Genomic DNA, 24,530 nt, shown 5'->3' with positions numbered 1-24,530 from the left:
TGTTGGCTAAAGAGACTTGGGGCTGTAAGCTACAAAACTGCTCCTTTTGTTCTTGGACCCTCTCATGTTTGGAGTGATCAGATGTCATACACTCCTTGTAAATAAAAAAGATGGCATCAAAGAAAATGCCAGACTTCATCAACTTCTACTTCCAACTGGAAAATCCCCAGCGCCCTGATATTTGCCTAGCCACTTGGGTTGAAGGGGAGCAACACTATTGACAAATGGCCAATAGTCAGAGCTACTTCACACCTTTGAGGATACACTGCAAGTGGCTGATATCAGATATTTTAATTTAAATTGCCAGCCTGTGCTCATTCATATGTGCCTCGACTGAATGCAGATGAAGTCAGTGCAAGCCTCAGCAGTACAAACAAACTGTACCTTATCAGGATAGTAATCTTAGACAGAGCTGTTTTCATTCATAAATTTAAAGCGTTCAACTACAATGGAGTTAGGCCCATTCTCGTCAGCTGAGCCCAAAACCTTCAGTTTTGCAAAAGGGAGTTTTTTCTCAGAAGTCACACTGCAGAGAGGCAGACAAAGGGTACCTCAATTTTATTGTCTTGCTGTCTTATTTTTGGAAAGATGTTCAGATCTCCACCACACTTAGCAGGAAGCTTCCATGTTTTGAATACCTTTTCAATGGCTCCTCTAAAAACTGATAAGTAATTCAAAGGTGTTGTTTTTGTCATTGTAGTGAGGCGGTCTGGTTCCCCGCCACCCCGGAGAGGGACGAGCCTCTCTGGACGGCAAAGTGGGTGGAGCCAGCGAACCCTGCACCCGCCCCTCAGAGGTCAAGGTGCAGGACCGGAAGTATAAAAGCCCGACACCAGAGCTCAGTTGAAACACAGCCACCGGAGAGGCCAGATGCATGTGGCGGAGCTCCCAGCTGGGAGACCACGGCAATTGGTGGCTGACCTGAGGTCTGGCCAGACCAGCCAATGCTTGATGCTAGCCCAAGCCCAGAGACACTGCCAAGCTTGCCGCTCACCAGTTACCCCGAGGAGCAGCCAAGCCAACCGAGTGCCAGTTACCCCAAGGAGCCCATGGTGTGTGACCCCTTGGAGGACGCCAGCTGGACCCAGGTACCTCTAGAGGGGGAGGTAGGAAGTAGCCCGGGGGCAGCTGACCCTAGTCAGGCTGCAACACTGCCAGAGCCAATGTCAGTGTGTTGCGGCCAGGAACACCACTGACACAGCAGCAGGTCTTCTGCTGCTGCTAGGGCACCGGGCTGGGACACAGTGGAGTGGGTGGGCCTGCGTCCCCCCGCCACCCATCTCGTGGGTGGCAGTCTCCCCCTCTCCCAGGCCACTCAGAGCCAGGAGCCTGGGTTTGCTATTTAACTCTGCCTTTGCTCTGCCCCTGCCTGAGGGCCCTGAGCTACTGGCTGTTTGTTGCCCTGCCCTGACCCAGGGCCTGGTCCTTGCTATTGAACTCTTTGCTCAGGCAGGCTAATGCCCCGACACACCTGACAGAAGTAGCGAGGAGGTCTGGTTCCCCGCCACCCCGGAGACTGACGACCCCTGGCCGGATGCATCTACAGTCATAAAAAATAAATAGCCATTAATCTGCAAACTTTGAGGAAAACAACAAGTTTTGTAAATTTCCTAGCAGAATAATCCCCACATTGCCTGAAAAAGAGGAAGTAGCAACTTGTTGGGAACCTAGCACACATCAGACAGAACACACATTCAACCAAAGGAGTACTTGCAAGCTATCCTGCTCAGAATAATTCGATCTGTCTTTGCAAAGCACTATTCTGGGCATGCTGCTTCAAATATGGGGGGGTATGGCAGAGTGTAACATCCAAGATACATATATACATCAGAGGAATTTTTCAGAAACATTAAATATTGACCTAACTCAGCTCCCATCGAAGTCAATGGGAAGTTCACAAATCAGGAGTGTTCAGTGTTTCTGAAAATCCCTCCTCAAATAATTAAACAGGACCAAGATCTTTCAAGAGAAATTTTCTGAACTTTCTGTAATTTTTAAAAGAATTGAGAAAAAATGCAACCAGCATGCACAATATTACACAACAACACAATGCAAAGGCAACTTCACACAAAAGGGCAACAAATAGCACCGAGAAAGACAATATATAAATGTTTATTCCTAGTATATTCATTTACAGTCCTATTAAGGTTACAGTCCCAACTCTACCATCTTTACTCGTGCTGAGTTGCACCATACTCTGTGGTTATTCCCACTGAAATTAATGGGACTATTTGTGTCACATGCTGGTACTTGGCAAAGGGAAGTGGTAGAATACAGGCTTTAGGAACCCACTGTTGGTTACGTTGTACAATTATAAACATATTACTATCACACAAGCAAGTGAACATTTCAGAAGGCAGAGTTAAGTTCTGCATTTCCATTCTTTTAAGTATTTGGGATCTTTAGTTAATGTAAATTTAATGCTAAACTCTCAAGCTTTCAGGTGTTAAGTTAGATAAATATTTACAAACTTGACTCAAGCTTAGCTAAATCTTCATCTGGGGACCTCTCTTAAGAAAGGTAGCTCAATGATACATTGATGTACATTATTGGCTTGGAAGCTTCTTGACAGCGAGGTTAGCGCTTGGAAGCTCTGCACTGGCAAGATTATTACCTTCCAGCCAAACAAAACCCAAAATAAACTTTGAATGGAGCCCCACATTAGCTCCTCCCCACACAAGCCATGCACTCTTTGTTCTGTCAAAGTCATGTCTGCTATCTCTGGACTGGGAACAATGTGGTGGGTAGGATGAGAGGTGGGTGAAAGGCAGTCAGAGAGATGTAAAGCATCCAGAGGTCAGTATAGACCAGATTTTCAAAAAGATCTCAGCATCCATAACTGGGGCCAGATTTTCAGAACAGTTCAGTTCCCATTTAGGCACCAAAATATGTGGCTTCTTTTCAAAAGAACTCAGTACACTGAGCATAGAGCTCTTTCCAAATTCTGGCCATAAATGTCACACTGGAAGCTGTTGGACTCTGGGCAATTTTGAAAATGGGAGCTGAGCACTTTTGAAAATCTGGCCCCAATTGTGGCCCTGAGCTAATCTGAAAATCTGCCCTATGATTGGATGGCATGGGGATGTAGCGAGGCAGAGCAGCCTTCCTCCAAGGCTGACAGGGAGGAAGCACTGCCCGCCCTTTGGTGGGTGGCCTGGCCCTCACACTGGAATCAGAGGAGCGGAACAAGAAGTACAAGAGGCGGGGCCTCCAGTTCAGTTGAGCCAGAGCCAGGGAAGGAGCCGGACACCCCTGTCTTGCTGCTAGCCCCTGCACCAGAGACCAACTGTGCCAACCCCTGCCCCTGGAGGGGGACCCTGAGGGAGGGGAGCTGCTGGGACTGCCATCGGCCAAGAACCCCAAGGAGCTGCTGGGACTGCTGGCCACCAAGTACTCCAAGGAGACTGAGAATCCACAAGCAACAGAGCCCTACGAACAGGTAGGGGTAGGATGTAGCTCAGGGAAGCCAGACATTAGTTCGGTTGTGTCACTGAATAGAGTCACCGTGTTTCGGGAGGATCCCTGCTGACCCAGCTGTGGGACCATTTGCCACTGGCAGTGCCCTGGCCTGGGACCCAGTGGAGTAGGTTGGGCCCTGGGTCCCTCTACCCCTGCTGCCAACCCCACCGCTGGGGTGGCAAGCTACCCACCTTGGTCCGGACAGCCTGGCTGCGTTTGCTGTCTGCCCCAGCCAGGGAGCTGGGCCACAGACTGTTACTGCTCGGCCCCGCCCAGAGGGCTTGAGCCAGACTGTGTCTGCCCCAACCTGAGAGCTGGGCTGAAGACTGCTAATTGCCCTTCCCCACCCCAAGGGGCCATGGCCCTAGACTCTTTACTGGCACAGACTGTGCTAATCCCCCATCAATTGGCTATCAGCCACTAGGTGGCGTAGTGAGGCAGATGGCCTCCCTCCAAGGCTGACTGGGAGGAACCACTTGAAGCCACTACAAGGGAGAGGGCAAAGTTACCGTGGTTAATAAAGCAAGAGATGCTGGTTAGCTTCTTCATTTACGTTTTATTGTGGAACATCAGCTCCCTCAACTCAAGGCTGCTGGAACACTGTCTCTCTCACACATATGAATGTTATGTAGTATTTATATTATGGTAATGTCCACCAACCCTAGTTAGGATCAGGACCCCACTGTGCTAGGTGCTGCACAAACATATATGGAGAAATGGCCCCTGCCCTGGATATACTTGGACAGATTCTCTGCTGTATTCCTTTCCCTGAGCACAGCAGAGAGGGAAATGGAGGCTGTCATGGAGCCAGTTAAAACTCCATGATCCTTTCCCCAGCCCTAGCCTCAGTTCACGTTAGAGCAACATGAAAGTTGCTCTAGCTTGCACTGTACATTTCCCTACGGGACCACCTTTCCACTGAAGGGCAGCTGAAGTGCATCACTACATCTGCTCTGCAAGCTTTGAGAACAATGGTAAAAGAACTTGCTATGCTTTCTGGGGACTTGCCCATACCATGTGTATACCCAGCAAGGAAATTAGGGTTGGGTTTTGCTCTCTTTCTGTTGCAGGAGCAGTGCAACATCCATGCAGTTGGCCAGAGAACCTGTCCCATTATATGTATTCCAAAAGCAAAAACAAATGGTTTCAAAAAATCAATGAACATTGTGGAATGATGACAATTTAGTTTCCTAGCATATTATTTACAAACCCCAAGCACTTAAAAGCAAGGAAATTAATAGTAAAGGATATTGTAAATCTTACAGCAACCCATAAAATTATTCATATCGAGCATCAAGTATATGTATTTCAACACAGTACAGTGACTTTAACTCTGACCCAAAATGACCACTGTTGTCTCACCAGTGATCTCAAAATTTAAACACAAGACAAACCCCTTTAAAGAATATAAAATATATGTTCAAATTAGTGGCATATATAGTATGATTACTGTTCTTTACTATGCCTGAATAATCTCAACACGGCAACCTGAGCTCTGAACCAAATTGGATGTGGCATATAGTATATGAAGCCCAGAAGTCAAGACATCAATAAAGTGGAGCATCAGACCCTTAATATACAGCTCAATCTTGCAGCCCTTAGTCGCATGAATATAGGTTGCAAGCTTGGACCCATATTTTTGTATTATTCTTGCTTTCTAGGCAGTGTAAGTTAAAATTACAGAATTTGGCCAACTTGAAACATATTTTAAAAACATTTTATTGCTTACAGCCAAGCATAACATATAAATCCTGTCTGAATGAGCTCTTATAGGACAATAGATTAGTGAGAAAGAATTGCGTTTTCATTATAGGATTTATTCTCTTTTCTTTGCATGTGTTTTGTTTTTAAAGCACAATCTCTAAATACATTTTCACATGGACAAGGAACATTATTTCCTCCTCAATTTAGCTTATTTCTTATTCTCTATGTGGAGACTTATTAAAGGGATGAGAAATGTGGAGAATAAAAGAAATAATTATTCTGTCCCTCCATCTGATTTTTCAGAGACAAACTTTAAAAAGTCATGGATTAAAAGACTTAGCATTTCACCAGCATCACTGTAAATAGTTCTCTAAGGTTTTGAAGAATCAGGCAGAGACTTGTTTATATTAATATTAAAAGGGACAGCTTTAGATGCCTCTGCTAACACTGAATAGTACCTTATTCCTCAAGTAGTCTCACTGAAGTCTGAAGCACTGGTTCTCCATTACCCTACACCTTGGACCCCTGAATCAGCTTTACACTAAGGCCTCTTTACACCACTCCAGCTCTGGTTAAAAGGCCTTTAAGTGAGTGTAAATTACACTGCCAGAATGGTGTAAAGAGGCCTTAATATAAGGAAAACCAGGCTCATTGTGGAATCATTTGCACAAGTGTAAAGAGAATACAAAGTGGGTATAATATACTACCAGATCAGAGTGGTAACATGGTCTATGTCTGTGATTTTCAAATGGACGTAAGAGAGGTAGGCACCTATTTACTTTTAATCAGAGATGAGTGCCAAATTCCCTACGGTCCTGGCTCAAATCCCACCCCAAATGACTAAACAAAGTGCAAGGCAAGAGAGAAATAGACCCAAAGAGACCACTCATTATTATCATTGTTTATGTTTATATTGCGACAGCCCCTAAAGGCCACAGCTAGGACACGACCCCATTGTGCTAGGTGCTGTACAGACATATAATAATTGATAAGCTCTTCTGAGGCAGGAGTTACAATCTAAATGCAGCCAGGTGCTCTATAATGGGAGGTGAGGATAAAAGAATCTGGTGCCAAACAAAATAATACAGAGGAAAGGTGGTCCAGTCGTTAGGATACTGTGACTTGGGAGACCTGAGCTCTAGTCCTGCTCCACCACAGACTCTGCGAGACCCTGGACAAGTCTGTCTCTCTGTGCTTCAGTGCCTCGTCTATAAAATGGGGATAACGGTGCTTCCCTACCCCCCAGAGGTGCTATGAAGATAAATATGTAAGAGACTATGAAATGCTTAGACATGATGGTGACTTATATGGCTCTATAAGTACCATAGATAGATAATAACGGTACCTGGTCTACACACATGATGATTGGAAGGACTACACCACAGTGGGACAGGCTCTTTGCCCATTAAAAACACTGAAAGCAGGCTCAGGCCAAGAGAACGGTTTTCACATACACAAAGCAGCATCCAAACACTGCACGCCGAACACCTGTTGGATGTGGCTTGCTCAGTCCACTGGGAGAGAATTCACATTTGGGAAAACTGTGTGAGCCTTTGCTAAGGTCTGATATTTTCTGCAAGATGTCATCTGTTCAGAGCACCAAGGGACTGGGAATTCTAGAAATAACTCATGCCAAGTGTTTCTGAAACTGTATCCACTGTATATATCTTGGCACTGGAAATCCAGTCATCTGTGGTTAACCATTGTGGCACTGTGAAACACACTCTTTGCTCTTCCTCCGTTCCTCAAAGCCTCTCTCCCCTCCAGCAGATACTGATTCCCCCTCAACTGCTGATTCTTCTTCTCCATCTTACAAAATCTACCTCCTCCCAGGCTCTCTGATTAACCCTACTCCGACCACGCTCCCTATAGCAAATTCTCTCTCTCCCATGGCTACCTGCATCTACCTCCCTTCCCTGGCTTCATTTCTCTGACTCCAATGTTCCAGCCCCAATAGAAGGGAGGCAGGTCACATGGGGAGCATCTGCCCCAGATTGGTAAGAAATACCATCAGTGAGAGAGGATGAAGCAGGAAGCACGTCTTGGAGATCAAAGTTCCTTGCAGAACATGTTCCAGGCAAGAGTGAGTGTCTCCACAAGCCCCACCTATCAGATGTCAAAGCACTTTACTAATCCCAAAGGTAGCACCTCTTACCGAGCCCCCTTCCAAAATATTCTGCTTTCTAAGAGTCAAAGGATGGTTTTCACCACCACCAAATGCACTTTAAAAAACTGGCAGATTTTCAAGTATAAAATCCAATCTGCTTCTTCTTTCAATGTTTAAAACATAATGAACTTTCACATCAAATTTGCTTATCTTCTTCCCCCATTTTTCAACTTCCTGACGGATGTTAAGGGCAGAGAAGACACTGTCTCAGTAGCTACTATGTTGGGATATAGGATCAAGTCCCCTCTCTGACCCCTCTATGGCTCCAGTTCAGGATTGCCAACCCTCCAGGATTGTCCGGGAGTCTCCAGGAATTAAATTTTAACCTTTAATTAAAAGATCATGTCATGTGATGAAACCCTCCAGGAATACGTCCAACCTAACTGGCAACCCTACTCCGGCTTTTTTTGGGGCGTGGGGTTGGGGATGCAGAGAGACCCTATTTTACATTTTTATTTTCTGTAACATTTTGACATTAACCTTTAATATTAAAAAAATTAGCTCACTGGATTTTCTCTCTTTCCCATGTCTGTTTGCTGTAGTATTTATATTTCTTCCCCTCTATCCCCTTCACCTTCCGTTTAACCTTTCTATCCCTCTCCCATTTTCAGCCTTCCCTTCTCCCCATTCCCTCCTGTATTGCCCCAGCAATAGCTCTGTGTCCTGCACACTCACTCACCCCGCCCCTCTCTGCACCCCACCCGCCCCTTACTGAGCCAACTCCACCTCCTCCGGAGAGGTATGCACCCTCCCAGACCCTGCTGCCACACCCACATGCTGCATTCCCCCTGAGCTGCTGTATCCTCACCATGCTGCGTACAGACCCATCCCCATCTTATTATAGGCTCCATATTGTACTTCTTGCGGCATAGCTCGCCCCTCTTGCTGTCATCCCACCCCCTCCCTGCACCCCAGAATCCTGCTCAGAGCCCTGTTACAGGACCCCATGGCTGCATTTCCTCTGACCCCTTGTTGCAGGGCCCCTCATGAGTCCTCCCTCCCTCCCCCTGTTACACCTGCCTCCTTCCTCTCCTCACCATGGCTAGGCCACGGTCAAGTCTCTGAGAAAGGAGCAAATGATTCAGAGGACCAGGCCCAATGCCACTGCTGCCGAAGGCTTGGGAAGAGGAGCAAACTCTGCCCCACAGGCAGCCAGCAGGGAAAGGGGAGGAGGGGACAGTGGTGGGGCTACCCAGTGGCTGGGGCAGGCTCTCCAAGTGCCACGGTTACAGCAGGCAGATTCTGCGCTGCAATGAGAGGCACCAGGCTGCAGACAACAGGCACGGTTGTTATAACAATCGAGAGAGGCTGGAACCCTGGCCCCCCAGCTCCAAAACCACGGGCCTGTGTCACTTGAGGTAACAGCTGTCTGCTGTGGAGATCGACCACATACCCTCTGCTCAGGATCAGCCATGAGAGGACACTGTCAGACACTCGCTTACACCAGCAAAGCCAGTGTACAGCACCCGCTCCCACTAGGCACCTAGGCCCTCAGAGGCTCCAGGGAGAGCTTTCACACCACTGCTCAAAAAAGCAGAAGCACAAAGCGGGTGGGGTGGGGTAGGGTGAGGGGGAAGGTAAGGGCTGGGTGCTTTTCTATCCAGCAAGCAACCTGTCTGAAGATTTCCAGGTAAATGGGACACATGCTGGTGTGTGCCGGGAGGAGGGCATTGGAGGACTGCAGGGGGCTTGGGCGGGGGGGAAGGGGGGCTTTGAAGTTTCTGGTTCAGAGAAAAACTTGCAGAACCTGAAACTCCCAAGAAAGCTCCCAGGTTGGACCCTCCAACAGACCCACATCACCTGAAACCTGAAAGTTTCACCTTGGCCTAATTAGGACCCCTGGGTTTCATCCCTGGTTCTGTCTCTGACTCGCTCTGTGGCATTAGCCATAGCTTTTAACCTCTCTGTTTGTACCAGAAAGGCTGGCAAAGTGGAGGGAGTTCAAAGAAAATCAACTAAAATGAATAGGGGCCATAAGGGATGATCTGATAAGGAAAAATTAGAGAGATAAATATGTACTGGGTGCCTGGGCTGAGTAACAGCAGTGGGAGGAGATGTTACAAGGGAGGGTAAATACAAAAGCAACGGGCTGGAACTGAGGAAGGGATTTTGGAGGTTGAATAGCAGGAAAATCCTCCTGAGTATGCGAGGTTACGCAATAGCCTCCCTAGGGAGGTAGTGGAAGCCTCACTGCTTGGGTCTTTTCAAAGAACATGGGATAAAGCCCTAAAAGGTGTCATGTAGGGAAAATTCAGGGCTGGCTGGGGAATCCAGTAGCTGAACTAACAGGTTTCCTCTCTCTCTAGTTTCTGTGGTTCCATGACTCAGTTTACCCCAAATGGCTATAATACCCCCTTAGCCATCCCACAAGGGTATTGTGAGGCAGTTAATGCTTTCTAGAGCAATTTTAGATCCTCAGATGAAAGGTGCTACACACATGCCAAGTCCGGTTATTGTAACTGCCTTCAAAAATAGCCATCAAAGAACACAAAGAAGCTAGTACTAACCACCCTTTGGAATGGCTGCGGAAAGATTTAAACATACCTTTTCAGATGAGAACTATGCACTTGCAATAAAACTATGATATCTTTTCTCCTCTCACCACCCCACCCCACACACACACCCCTTTTAAATGCTACTCGGTCAGGGTTGACTCCATCATTTACCTGAGGGGGACAGAACATAGCATTTTTTCATGCAAGTGATTTTACAGCTCAGGAACCTGCAAGATGGCTAGTTATGACCAGCTAGTCCATTCCACCCTGGAAGGAAAGGTTATGTGTAGAAGGCAGTCTCCTGACAGCCTGTCCCCAATTTCAAGGCGCTGAGCAGATGCTGGCCACCTGATTGAGCACACAAAGAGCTCCATAAGCTGAAAAGCTTAAGGCCTTTTCTCAGTCTAATTTTATTTTTATTCACCACATCTCCATATGCTGCTATTTAATTTAATGGCTCAAGGTTTTGTTTCAAAGAAAACCATTTCTGCATTAATTGTACATTTCTGAGAAGTGCTGACTCTCCCTGTGCATCGAGAGGGATAATAAAACAAGGGCTGTGACAGGTGAAGATTTTCCATGCTGCCCAGTCAATTATTATTTATGTTACCTGGGCCTAGAGACCACAGATGAGTTTAGGGTGCCATTGTGCTAGGCACTGTACAAACACACAATAAGAGACAATCAGAGCTTACAGTCTAAATAGACAAGACAGGCAGAGGGTGGGACAGGAAACAAGCTCAGAGAGGTGAAGTGACTTTCCCAAGGTCACACAGCAGGTCAGTGGCAGAGCTAAGAATAAAATCTTGACTCACAGTCCAGCACCCCATTTAACAAGATCACGATGTGTCCCCAAACCGTCTCCTCGTCAATGTGCCTCAACCATGACCTGAGGTGCCACTTTTAGGGGCTGAGAAAGTCATCCAGTTTCCATGCTCATTCAGTTCTTGACCTTTCTGCTGAAACGTCCAAGGGTTTTATTATTATTTGTACTGCAGTAGCACCTAGGAACCCTACTCATAGACCAGGTCTCCATTGTGCTAGGCACTGCCAAACACAGAACAAAAAGACAGTCCCTGGCCCAAAGAGCTTAGAATGTAATCCGATGAAGTGAGCTGTAGCTCATGAAAGCTTATGCTCAAATAAATTTGTTAGTCTCTAAGGTGCCACAAATCCTCCTGTTCTTTTTGCAAATACAGACTAACACGGCTGCTACTCTGAAACCTATAATGTAAGTGTAAGACAAGAGACAACAGAGGGATACAGACAGATGGGAGAGCACAAGGAAACAATACTGACCAGCATGATAAGCAATGGTCTGAGCACTCTGACTGGGAGGCACGGTTGAGTTTATTTTAGGTATTCCAGCAGAAGGAATTTTAAGGAGGGATCTGAAAGAGAGTGAGGCAGCTTTGCAGATGTTATGGGGAGCTCTCCCTGTGCATGGGGGCAGCACAGGAGAAAGCACAGTGGTGCTTGTTTGAAATTTTGTGTAGGGACAGCTGTGCACTGAGAACCGGGCCAATGCCACAACAATTTCCGAGAGACAAGTGAGGAGTGAGTAGATGCAAACAACCCTCAGCCAGTACACAATGCAACTGGATTTGACAAATTTGCCATTAACAATCCCCCACGTCAGCCAGTCCCTCTCCAGTCTATCAGATTACAGACTAAAGTACAGGACGCTTTTCTAAAAAGCCAAAAATGGCCCTTTTAACAGCATATTCACCTACACTCTCTCTCTCTCTCTCACACACACACACTTAAAGCAACAAAGAAATGAATATATCAAAGATCCTAATCCTGCAATCTTTACTCAGCAACACTTCCATGGACATCAGTGGAAGTTTTGCCTGAGTAAGGACCAATGGCTGCCAAAGAGATGTCTACCCTGCACACTTCTTTCAGCGGCATGTAGCCCACGTACATGGGTAGCCTCCTTAGCCCCGGTACAAATAGCTGTGTAGACGGTAAAGCCCAGCACAGGCGAGCAAAGGCCTGCTTGAAGCCTGTGGGTATGTACCTGTGTATACATCCACACAGCTCTCTACTCGCCCAAGCAGTGCCTCCCCTGATTACGCCGCTACTTTCAGCAGAGTAGTGTCCTGCTGCCTCAGCTGCAGAGAAAGGGAATGCTTTTTTTTTTTTTTTTTTTTTACTGGTAATGAAACAAAGCTCCAGCTTCCGGCTCCCCCTTGCACAAAGGATGATTCAACCATCTCCTTCCCCCTCCCCTCTTGTGCACCTGCTCAGAGCAGCCGGCATTCTGGTGCTTTCACCCCAAGAGCACAAGGTCTTCGCACTACCCCTGTCACTCATCCGCTGACTGCTTGTCCTCCACAAGCAGAACGCATCTGCCCTCTGCCCCTACTCACACACTCAGCCAGACGGTGGCTGGTAATGCCTCAATGTCGCGCTGTGGAATCAAGTGCTAGAGAACGTACATCTGTGAAACACCCATCTGTTCACATTATGATGCTTTAACCATACTGAATTAAATGAACTGAAGAGGCAGGAGACTCTGGATCAGGCCGTGTGTCTTTCCCCCTTCCCACCTTACTCTCACCCTAAAATACAAAATGCCATGCAAATTACTGAATGGATCATACTATAACTGAAACCTGTAAGAGATCTATTTTTAAACACAGATTAAGGGAAAGTGGTGATTCCATTAAGCTATTAGTAAAAGCTATTACCAGCAGGAGAGTGGGGTGTGGGGAGAGAAAACCTTTTGAAGTGATCAACACCCATTTTTTCATGATCTGTGTGTATAAAAACATCCTCACTGCATTTTCCACTTTTATGCAACCAATGAAGTGAGCTGTAGCTCACAAAAGCTTATGCTCAAATAAATTGGTTAGTCTCTAAGGTGCCACAAGTCCTCCTTTTCTTTTTGCGAATACAGACTAACACGGCTGCTACTCTGAAACCACTCAGTTGAAAGTTTGCAAAGAATATGTCACGTCTAAGTTATCGCTCTGCAATTTTCCACCCCACTGCTATCGTTCTGGAGTAGCCATGTGACTGCTAAGTAAGGTGTCTAGGCTTCATTTTCATTGTCATAAAGCTTTCTATTAATCAGATGTGGAGTGTCATTAATTTGAATCTTCATGATGAAGGAAACAGACAAAGGAAACTTCAGTGACAGGCTCATAAATCATGTACTGCCCCAAGAAATATAAAGAGGAGAATCCACACACATTTTTTGTTCTTTTGTATAAACAGTGAGTGCCCGATTTTATTTCCGAACCGATCCTTTATCCTGTCAAACCCCACAATATAACAGTGGAGTCCTGTTATAAGAAATGACTTGGGCAATCTGGTTTGATTGTATCATAATGATCATTAACACCTGATCCAATAGAACTTTTCAAACCAGATACACACACACAAGCAAAACCTTCATCTTGCAAGAACACAGCAAGTTTTGCTAGGCATTGTAAAACCAAGGCAGGTCAGGGAGGTTTTTAGCAGCTCTCAGTGGTACATCCATTAGCTCTAACATTCTTTATTTGTAGCTGAGTGGTTCTCAAGATTTTTTCCCCACTACCTTTGAAAAATCAAAGAAACCATTTCTAATCTGATCTTTACAACCAGATGCCCTATTGATCAGTACAGGGTTATGGCCCACTAAAAAGCTCCCATTCACTTCATTGGGTTTGAATCAGGCCCTATAATTTTGGAGCATGCACACCAAATGCCACTGAAGAGTAATTTTCTTTAATCTATATAGGCCAATTTTCACTAAAATCAAGCTCCACTGTGTCTTTCTAGTCTGAATTTAATAATTACAGGAATAGCAAACATGCACACAGATGCAGGTGAATGTGTGGGGGGTTTTCAAACTAGCTCATAATATTGTGTCCACAATTGCTTTTTTGAACTTTACCATGAAGATGCAGATACTGCTTAGGCAAAAATGAGACATTTGAAACAACTCAGCATTCCCAACCATGGCTGCAAAGATTAATAACCCTAGAGTTCCCAGAGGTCCTGGAATGGAAGCTGTGCTCACTGAGGCAGCTTTAAAAGTGTTTAACAAGGCAGAAACTGTGACTGATGTGCCACAAAACAATATCAATTACCATAAAACTATTACTTCATTTTAATATACAACATATCTAAGTCTGTCTCCTTAGGGTAACGGTTTCATAGGCAGAACTGAGGATTGTAACAATTGTGCCATAGCTCTGCGAGCAGTTAAGGCTCTCACACTTTAAGTTTGTACAGATCCAAATAATCTCTACCTGTCCTTTCATGATTATTTGCTACGGGCTCAGTAACCTTTGAAAAGCTTTCATGGCATTTCCCGGAACTCCTAAGTTCTGCAGGGTCCTGTCTTGTCTTCTGCATCTACATCATATCAAGCTTCCATTCTTCATATCTGTTACCCCATGCTCCTCCACCACTATGTGCTGAAGACTTATTTTTATTTTCTTTGCGATAAAAGCAGGATCAATGGATCTGAATGTTTTTTAAAGGGGCTAGATTGTGATGTGGACTATGCACCCACACCAAGGGAGTAAGAATCTCCTATACAGGCTACCTGGACCTTGGACCAAGGCATGACGGAGAAAGAAAGGCTACTCACCTCCTACTCGTCCCTCTGATCCGCTGGGCGGGGAATAGACTGATGAAGGTTCCCCTGATTGCTAGCCAGAGTAGCAGAGCTTGGTCAGGGCATGGAGAGAGAATAGTTGTTAGCTCCCAATGTAGGCCAGTAGTAAATTAACACCTCCTGGAAACAGGGGAGGAATCGTGTCTCAGATGGGTCTCAGGCACAACACCTCCAAGGGTTACATCTAGGTTAGTGCAGTTTACACACCTTACTCGGGGCTGTGCCTAAAGTCACAGTAGAGCCCTTTGTTAGGTCTAGCGAAGCCTTCTAGAGGCCATGTGTTCCTCTGGCTCACCGAGTGCTCTGTGCTCTTCTGACATCATGTCAGCAGTATCAAAATAAAGACAGAAGTTATACAGACCTGGCTATTATGCCGCTAACTGAAGTCACGAGTGGCTTAGTGTACATTTGGGCCCTCTTCTATTATTATTAGCATTTTGTGAGAGTATTCAGGAAATACCGCACTGGTGATGCATGCTTCCCCCAGCCAGACTTAGCTTGGAAAGCTGAATGATTTACAGTGAAAAAAGGGGGAATTTCGGCATCCCACAGGCACCCAGTTTAGTTAAACAGCATTTCGGGAGGAGTTTATCTGATGGGAAGAAACAGGTCTAGAAATAATTTATTTTCCCTATGGACGTTGTCTCTGTGGCTTTTTACTTGTTTTAAATAAATGTACTGCTCGAGTGAAGGAAAAGTTGTTTTTATTTAACAGGAAAAACCTTCTGTTCACATAAAGGCCCAGTACAGAACTAACCCCCCCCACCCACAAATTAGAATTCAATGGTTCACTGAAAAGTGAAACTCATGAGCCCTAGCACTCTACCACAGGACACAAGTAACTCCCAGTGAAGTCTATGTGAGTGACTCAGACCTTGAAGCGTGAGAACGCACAGGCTAATAGGACATCTCATTTTGAATAGACCCGTTTTTAACATCTGAGTTAGCAATAAGTTGAAGCATCGGTGGTTGTGAATTTTCTGTGTTTTCCACCTGAGCATGATTTAACAACACATAAGAAATAAAACAAGTGTGTGTGTGTGTGTGTGTTGAAGCTTCTGAGGAAGCAAAATAAACCTCTTCTAATGGGATCATGACCACATTAAAATACATCAGAGTACTGAATCTGACTGCTGGGACAGGTTAGATGTCCTCAGTCATTTAGTTCAGCCTTCTCCCCAGTCTCCATGAGTGACAGAGTTCACTTACTATAAAGAATCCAAGTGCTGTGTCGGCAGACACAACTACTGTATAAATGGCACACACATCCTAGTGGAGCCTTGGCTAGAACCCTGCGCCTTCGATTCCAAAAATTAGGCCTTTACCACTTGATCTTAAAGAACAAATCAAGACTGAATGTTTTTCTGGAAGAGATCCTTTATCATGATGAACTTCTATGACCTGTTTTATATAGAGACAAATTAGATTATATTCTGTCTTTAAAATCTCAGCATGCTGCAGTTGGTAGCAGAAGCAGGTCCTATATCCTCTGTTGCCAGGCAGTACAGAATACCATTTACTCACTCATATACACAAAGCTAGTAAATTACATTCTCTCCATCCATTGGACAAAGCTTATCTTGAACTTTTGAGGTTCACTGTACTTCAAATACATCAGTTAGGTGCCAATCTAATGAATAAATATCTGCAAACACAGGACACAATTACCACCCACCCACCCACCTACTCACTCACTCATTTTTGGAAAGCCGGGACTGGCACTAGGGTTACCAATTTTAGTTGGACATATTCCTGGAGACTTAATCACATGACATAATCTTTAATTAAAAATTAATTTCTAATTCCTGGAGACTCCAGGCCAATCCTGGAGGGTTGGTAACCCTAACTGGTTCTTCTGTTCCCAAAACACAGGGCTCTACCACTTCAGGTAAAGGGGAACTTCGACAGCTGCTTGCATTAGGTTATCCTCCTCTCCGTGGGCCACTCAGCAGAGGGCAATATCACTCCTACAGCCAGTACAATACTCTACCCAAGATGTCTAAGCATTAAATGCAATTTCTTCAACACCTGTAGTGATAATGCTCTTTTTTGCCTCTTTCACAATTACTTGTAAATGGTTGGTTGCTGTTTAGGTTACATATCGCTATCTACATGATCACTTCATTATGTATTGCACAACACACTCACTCTCTCTAATGGGGATTGAGTTCTATGTGTCTTAGGGTTTTATAGTGCTGCCCATCAGTATAGTAACCGAGTGTCCTCTATGCAAAATCCATATCAACAGTGAAGTCCTTATTATGTATAAACACTGCATTCGATACATGTAGAATTTGATGTGTATGTACATAAGAACGGCCATACTGGCTCAGGGCAAAGGTTCATCTAGCCCAGTATCCTGTCTTCCTACAATGGCCAATGCCAGGTGCCCCAGAGGGAAAGAACTGAACAGGTAATCATTAAATGATCCATCCCGTCGCCCATTCCCAGCTTCTGGCAAACAGAGGCTAGGGACACCATCCCTGCCCATCCTGGCTAATTGCCATCGGTGGACCTATCCCTCCATGAACTTATCTAGTTCTTTTTTGAACCCTGTTATAGTACTGGCCTTCACAACATCCACTGGCAAGGAGTTCAATGAGTTGACTGTGCGTTGTGTGAAAAAATACTTCCTTTTGTTTGTTTTAGACCTTCTGCCTATTAATTTCATTTGGTGACCCCCAGTTCTTGTGTTATGAGGAGTAAATAACACTTCCTTATTTACTTTCTCCTCACCAGTCATGATTTTATAGACCTCTGTCATATCCCCCGATTAGTCATCTCTTTTCCAAGCTGAAAAGTCCCAGACTTATTAAACGCTCCTCATACGGAAGCCATTCAATACCCCTAAACATTTTTGTTGCCCTTTTCTGAACCTTTTCATATAAGAAATATTATGTATATAAGCTTTTGATATGAAGTTTTACTAAACTAAATAATTGTGTGTAAGAGTTGTTTAAGAATGCTGAATTGTTTGAGAGCTAGAAGTATGTGGTTTATTGGTTACATACCTGAATCAGCTCCAGTGTAATGTTTTATGAACCACTCAAAGTTTACTGTCAGGCTTTCTTATGCCCTCGTAAATCCTCGAATGAAACACAACCCTGTTAATCAGCCACTCATGGTTTATTATTTCATTTCTCAACCCTCCCTTATCCCTTTGCTCAGAGCCAGGGCTGATAGAAACCACAGGTGCATGCTACATGCGGATGTGGGGATTGCCAGATTTACAGTTATTACTAAAACATATAAATTGGTGAACGGATCAACAAACGTTGCATTCTACCAACTATCAGGTCACATATATCTGATGCTGTTAGCTAGAGATACAATGAATATAGAATAGTTATCCAGTTTTTCAGGAAGAAATAAGGCAAAGATTCTTACAAGTAGGAGCAGAAAAAAGTTCTGCTGAATTGGATGCTGCTGCTTATAATTTCTTCAAAGTCTAATGTCACAAAACTGGTGCCAAACACGGTGAATTCGTAAGTGTAATTCGTAAGCGAATGGCATCCATTTTGTTTTAGTGGCCCCCTTTGCACCTTCTACTTGCATGTGACAGTCAGATCACCATATTCACTGTCACACAACCCTTGCAGCATTCTGAGCACCAGAAACGTACTGTGCTTCTCTGCCTCGCCGACTGGGAGTACGAACTGTTATAGAAATGCAGACGGCCAGACTCCCAACCGGTGTAAACAAGCACAGTGGCGCTGCCATCATTGGCACCCGCTGAGGCTCTAGCCCAGAGACTACAGCACAGTAATTAGCGTGTTAAAGTCACAGCAAGATTTGCCATGCAATTTCCCTGCCACTCCAAGAACTTGGATAGGAGCAAACCTATACTTTACCTAGAAAACAAAAGAATAAGCTAATAGGGTCTGAAAATGTATCTGAATGTGTAGTTCTAATATCAACTCAAGGTCAGTTTATCATTAAACCAACCAGTCATTGTTCCTTAAATCCTCATAGACCACGCATGTGCCTGTGTACACATACTGTGAGGATTTAAAGGAACAATGACTTGTAGCTTTAATGATAAAACTGATCTTGAGTCGATATCAGAACTACATATTTAGATACAGTTACTAGTTAAGATCCCAGATACACACACAAACACACACAAAATCTACCACTAGCAATCTTGCCTTTCATAGCTCCACGAACCTTTGCCTGTGTGAGAGAGATTTAATGCTGGAGTCCAGCTAGATTTGTTATATGGGACAAATAGTCATTTTCTTGTTTTTACACAATGACAAAAGCTCTTGTTGCTAATAATTTATTCATATGTCCGCCAGAATAGGATCCCCGGATTACAACAGCCATATTACAATGAAAGGCAGTCTCGAGTAAATTACTGTAGCTGCTTTAAATTAGACAATAATTTATCTCCCCTTTCCCCCCCCCAGCCCAGACACAAAAATCACAGTTTGACAGAAACAAAGCTAGGACATGCACATGTTATTCACCATCCAGAAAATCTGGCTTCTAAATCAGGAGTGGCTGAAGATTCAAGTTTCCAAGGCAACTTGTTCCAAGTAGTCTGTGGCAAAGGATACAGCTGACAATGCAGAATCTCAGCTCAGATTTAAGCAGTCACTGCACTGTTAAAGCGAGCACTACTGCAGACACAATCTAAAACATTATCAGATACCATTTGGTTTAATTACAGCTCATGTAGGTGCATCACCTACCCCCACACACGCCATGCCACACGGCTGCAGTTGAGATCTGCAGAGTCACTAGAGCGGACGTTCCCTCTCTATTAACAGAAAGGAGCTGCTGGCGGTGTCTTCTCCATGGGGAGTCTTTGGCAGTTGTTCCTCCCTTGCTCCATGAGAGCGCAGACATATTTTCCTTCTGGGAAGGCTATAAAGCCCTTCTGTCCCCATTCTAGGTTTTTTGGGTGTTCTTAGGACTGGATGGGTCCGGGTGGGTATGTATTTGTGGCAAGGTGGGATGAGATGTCCCTTCTATAGTACTGTGTGATATATTTTCCTTTCTAGGATGGATGCCCCGGGTAAAGAATGGGTGCCCGGAGATGCTTTTTTAGCTCTGAGGAAATATGTGAAGTAAGGAAATAAATATAATCCATACTGTCCCTATCTGCACCCTCAGAACGTGAGGCCTTGGCAAAAAGCTGCCTGAGGGAGTTGTGCTGTGTTGAACCCAAGGACTAATTTGCAGTCACTGTGGACTTACAAGAATGACCTGACACTCAAGAGATGGGATTTCCTTCTGGGTCTTGGGACATCCAAAGGTTTGGGGAGTCTCACATCCTGCCAAATCCATGGAGGGTAAACTCTAGAGACCTGATGGAATGGTACAATAGAACCCCAGAACTTCCTTACCATTATTTCAGTGTTTGCCCATAAGGGAGAATCAGGCTGCAAGGAAATATGGGAACTAAACTAACAGAGGAAAGGCAAGGTAGAACATTTGTATCAGTATATGCACTGGATCACAGCTAGTGATTTGGGGAATCTAGTTCAAAATTTTTCCGGTTACCCAAACTAAACAAGTTCCCCATCCCTTACTCCTCAATTTACAGTTTCAGAGGTTTCCAACACAGTTGCTTTTTACTTGTGATTTTCGAGTAACCCACACCACTATTCCCCCTCCACAGTTTATGTTCCCTCAGCATTAAATAACCTGTTCTGAGTATAGCAGTTGTATAGTCTCTTTGCTAACCTCATATCCTCTGAGATGTGCAATTCATTGTGGGGTATATAGTGTGAAGTCATTATAGAGTCTTGGGCCTCCACAGTTACCAGAGAGGACCAGGATATGTTGCAGCAGAGAGCTTAATAAACAGAGGAACTTCCTAGTTAGGAAGTTCTCTAGTTACTGCTTAACGCTTGGCTCTTTGGGTTATATCCTCACACTGCTGGTGCCAGAAATGAGTGAATTCCTCTCTCCAAAGAAGGAATAAGGGAAAGAAGAGACCCCAGAGAGGAGTGTGTGTGATGAAAATGGAAAATCAGAGAGAAGACCTGTAAAATTAGCAGCAGGAAGGAAGCAGAGCTTGGGCTCACTGCAGAAATGAAGCCCATAGCACAAATGGCTCTCTTAGAGAAGTTTAATTTTGGCAACTCAGGCAGCTAACCTTCCTAGAGCCAAAGATCGGAGTGTTTCTGGATGTCTTCTGGTTTACCTGACAAAGCAAAAGAATGCCAGATAAATGCCTGATATTTGCCATGGGTGATGATGCTGATGATATCCTATGTGCCCGACCCTCACCAATGAGGAAAAGAAAGAATACTTCAGATTGAAAGAGGCTTTTGATGCCCATTTCATAGGCAGACAGATTATTATACATGAAAGGGCCAATTTAACAGGAGATGCCAGGAAAAAGGGGAAACAGCAAAGACTTTTATTACTGCAGTTCACAGTCTTGCTTGAACATTGTAAATATGGACTGTTAAAAGAAGCGCTAACTAGAGAGAGAAGAGTTGCTGGTATAAGAGATACCAAATTATCAGCACAGCCTCATTTAGACTCAGATCTCACACTAGCAAAAGGTACAGGCAAAGTGAGAATGTAAGAAACCATAAAGAAACAGTCGTGTGACTTACTTGCTAGAAGCATAGGGGGAGACGGCATCAGACAGTAGTGACACAGTAAAGAGAAAAGACAACTGTGAAAGGAGAAGTCAGACCAAATTTACAACATAAGAACAATGCAAAACTAGAGAGCGGGAGACCAAAGAACCATAATAGGAAGGAAAGCTTGGAAAAGCTGGGGAAGATGTGGCAATACACGAAGCCAGAATTGGCAACAATGCAAAAGAGGCAGAATGTGGAGATGCCACAAAATAGAACATTTTGCAAGAGCATACAGGTCACCAAGAGCAGTGGCAGCAATCCAAGGAGGAGTGTTATCAGAGGACAATGAGTCTATGCTTCTAGGGACACCCGCAATAGAACATACAACACCTTGGTACACAGGTCTGAAAACCGATATTGGAGCAGCAGTCACTGCAATTCCAAAAAAACCCAAATAAATTATAACTGAGCCTAAGGTGGAGACTGCAAAGACCAAATCAAATTTTACATGGGACTAGTAGCAATACATTGGATGTTTGTGGCCAGTTCCTTGGGAATATATGTAATACAAGAACCTGATAACTCCCTTACTAGAGTTGCCAGCAATACAAGGACTACACCTAGTAGAGAAACTGGAATGCAATAATAGCAAAAAGCAAGCTTTACAGGAGACATATCCACCTGTCTTCTCAGGGCTAGGAGAGCTTCAGGGGAGTACAAAATAAAAACTGGTGCCATCAGTGACTTCTTTTGCTCTCACAACCCAATGCTGCATCCCTATACCTTTGCTAAGGAAAGTCAAAGAAGAATGAAAGAGAATGGAAGATATGGAGGTTATTTCCCAGATAGAAGAACCCAGTGACTGGTGCAGGGATGGCTGTAATACAAAAGCTCAATGGCAAAACCCAGATTTGTGTGGACTTTACACAGCTTTTAAAAAGTGTGTGCAGAGAAAGACATATGCTTCTCACAGTAGACCAGACATTAGCTTGGTTACCAGAAGCTAAAGTCTGTTCAAAGTTAGATGCTACAGTATGCTCCTTGCAAAATTTCTCTCGCTAAAGAATCTATACTATTAACAACATTCATCACCTTGTTTAAAAGGTACTATCTTCCATTTGGCATATCTCAGAACCAGAAGATTTCCAAAAAGAATGTCTCAGACTTGCCAGGCAGATGATATGTTGGCATATAGCAGAGATGATACATTGCATTTAATAAAATAAAATCCATGGACGTTCCCACGTTTTGACACAATATTTGGTAAACTAGCCAACAACAGTGGCAGAGGATGCATATTCATATAGTTTAGGAGCGGTGCTCACACAAAAGCAGCCAGAAGGAGGCGAGAGACCTGTTGCATTTAAATCAAGAAGCCTGGCAGAAACAGAGCAGCGGTGTGCTCAAGCAGGAAAGGAATCTCTCGAGTTCACTTGGGCATGTGAACGACTCAGTGCCTATCTGTTTGGCTTGAATTTTAAAACAGAAATAGACCATAAGCCGTTAGTGTCATAATTGGGTTCAAAACCACTGGATGATCTTTCACCTAGATCTTTCAAAGACTTCAACTACGGCTGATGCGATTTTCTTTCACCATTGAATACATACCAAGGAAAGCCCTCATAGCAGCTCACACTAGCTACAGCCCTAACTGAGCAGCTGCCAAAATAAGAAAAGTCTTTAGTGAAATATATCAAAGTCTATACTGACCTTGTTCTGGCAGAAATTATAGCATCTGCCAGCCAATTTTAACAAGTTAGAGATGAATAACTAAAGGATTAAACTTGCCAGAAACTGACTCAACTCTGCCAAAGAAGGTGGGGTTGAAGGAATCGACTTCCAACTATATTGGCAGGACTGAAATGACCTTCACATGGCTGATGGCTTGCTTCTGAAAGGATGGTGCATTCTTATCCCTACGGTACATCAGAAAGAAATGCTCTCCAAAACCCATGAGGGACGCCAAGGTATAAACAAGTGAAAGGCACAAGCAAAGCAATTCGTACGGCAGCCCGGACTGAGTAGGCAAATTAAGACCTTAGTAGAGGACTGTGAAATACATAACAAGACAAAAACCAAAAAATAAACCCAAAACAAGTCACCAGAACCATTACTTTCTAAAAAGCTGCCTTACAGGCCTTGGCAGCAGGTAGCCACACACATGTTTTTTGGAAAGCACACACATACATGATTATAGCTGATTACTTCTCCAGATGTATTGACTCAGATACACAGACTTCATTGGCAGAGGTCATCTGTAAACTAAAGTCAATATTTGTAAGATATGGAGTTCCTGAAGTCCTCATATCTGATAATGGGCCTCAATTTACCTCTGAAATATCCCTAGTGTTTGCATAGGACTTTGATTTTGATCATCATACTTGTAGTCCACATTACCCCCACAACAATGGGGAGTTGGAGAGAGCAGTGAAGACTTTAAAAAGACTTCTGCAAGTGGATCCCCCCATGATAGGAATCATCACTTGGAATGTGCAACCTGGATAGACTCTCAAAGCCTTACTCTTTTCAATAGCGGGGCACTATTAAATAATAAAGTTTTTGTTTCAGTCACAGTACTCACCCGTAAGTTAACCAAAGTGTCAGAGAGCCTGATTCATCACCATATTATGTCCGGTTTCAGAGTAACAGCCGTGTTAGTCTGTATTCGCAAAAAGAAAAGGAGTACTTGTGGCACCTTAGAGACTAACCAATTTATCTGAGCATCAGCTTTCGTGAGCTACACGAAAGCTTATGCTCAAATAAATTTGTTAGTCTCTAAGGTGCCACAAGTACTCCTCGTTCTTTTTGCATATTATGTCCGTGTTATACTGGTGTAACAACTGAAATTAATGACATTATCCTGACATAAAACGGGATTAACATAGTGGTGAATCCGTTAATGGAGTTACATTATCACAACATCATCCCGATAGCCCTACAATTCAAGACATTTGTATTTGCTCAAAGTTTAGGTTACTTAAAAAGCTGATAGGTTCCTTGCTCTCATAGCTCTACAGTGGTACAAATGCCACGTTACATAAGCTCCTTGAAAGTTTCGACAGAGAACCCATTTTACATGCTGGTATCCCCTCCACCCCTCCTCCCAGTAATGAGTTTAATGAGGCCTGTTTTCCAGCTGGGTTAGATGGCAAACAATTCTCTCTTTTAGTCCTGTGAACACAGAGATCAGTTGAGTACCGGGGAAGGAGGGGAAGAGGCGGGGAGTGGGCATGAGGAAATGGGAATGTGTGTCTTTTTTTCTGCATGTTCCTCTGAGCATTTGAAACACTGGTAACTAATCAAGTCCAAGGGAAATGTGATAGGGGCTGGAAAAAGCTGAAAAGAAAATGCACATCATTTGAGTTTAAGTCTTCACAAAAACTTCTGGCCATCATTTTTTTCCTCCAAACCCCAGAAATCTCAGTGAAACTAAGACTTTTGTCCAAACAAATTATTTCTTTCCTGAAACTGTGCATATTGAACTAATCAAACAGACTCGAAGAACATTCTTTGAAGGGGTTAATGATTTGCTCCATGGAGAA

At 44.1% G+C, this 24,530-nt stretch overlaps 1 protein-coding gene across 32 annotated transcripts in view; it reads right to left on the bottom strand.

Moving 5' to 3' along the window:
• The window catches only part of MAP2 (microtubule associated protein 2), a 340,979-nt gene that overhangs the window by 208,968 nt on the left and 107,481 nt on the right, over window positions 1-24,530 (bottom strand). The window contains exon 1 of one of the 32 annotated variants that reach the window (XM_074968037.1): window positions 14,417-14,438. The exons of the other annotated variants lie outside the window; for them this stretch is intronic. The gene's annotated coding sequence lies outside the window, so the exon portion shown is untranslated. Of the gene's footprint in view, window positions 1-14,416; window positions 14,439-24,530 lie in introns of those variants that run through there. 32 annotated transcript variants of the gene reach the window in all.

Source organism: Natator depressus, chromosome 11 (genome assembly GCF_965152275.1).
Source record: "Natator depressus isolate rNatDep1 chromosome 11, rNatDep2.hap1, whole genome shotgun sequence".
Taxonomy (NCBI): Eukaryota; Metazoa; Chordata; order Testudines; family Cheloniidae; genus Natator; species Natator depressus.
The sequence above is the reverse complement of the archived record's forward strand: the minus strand, read 5'-3'. Positions and strand labels throughout refer to the sequence as shown.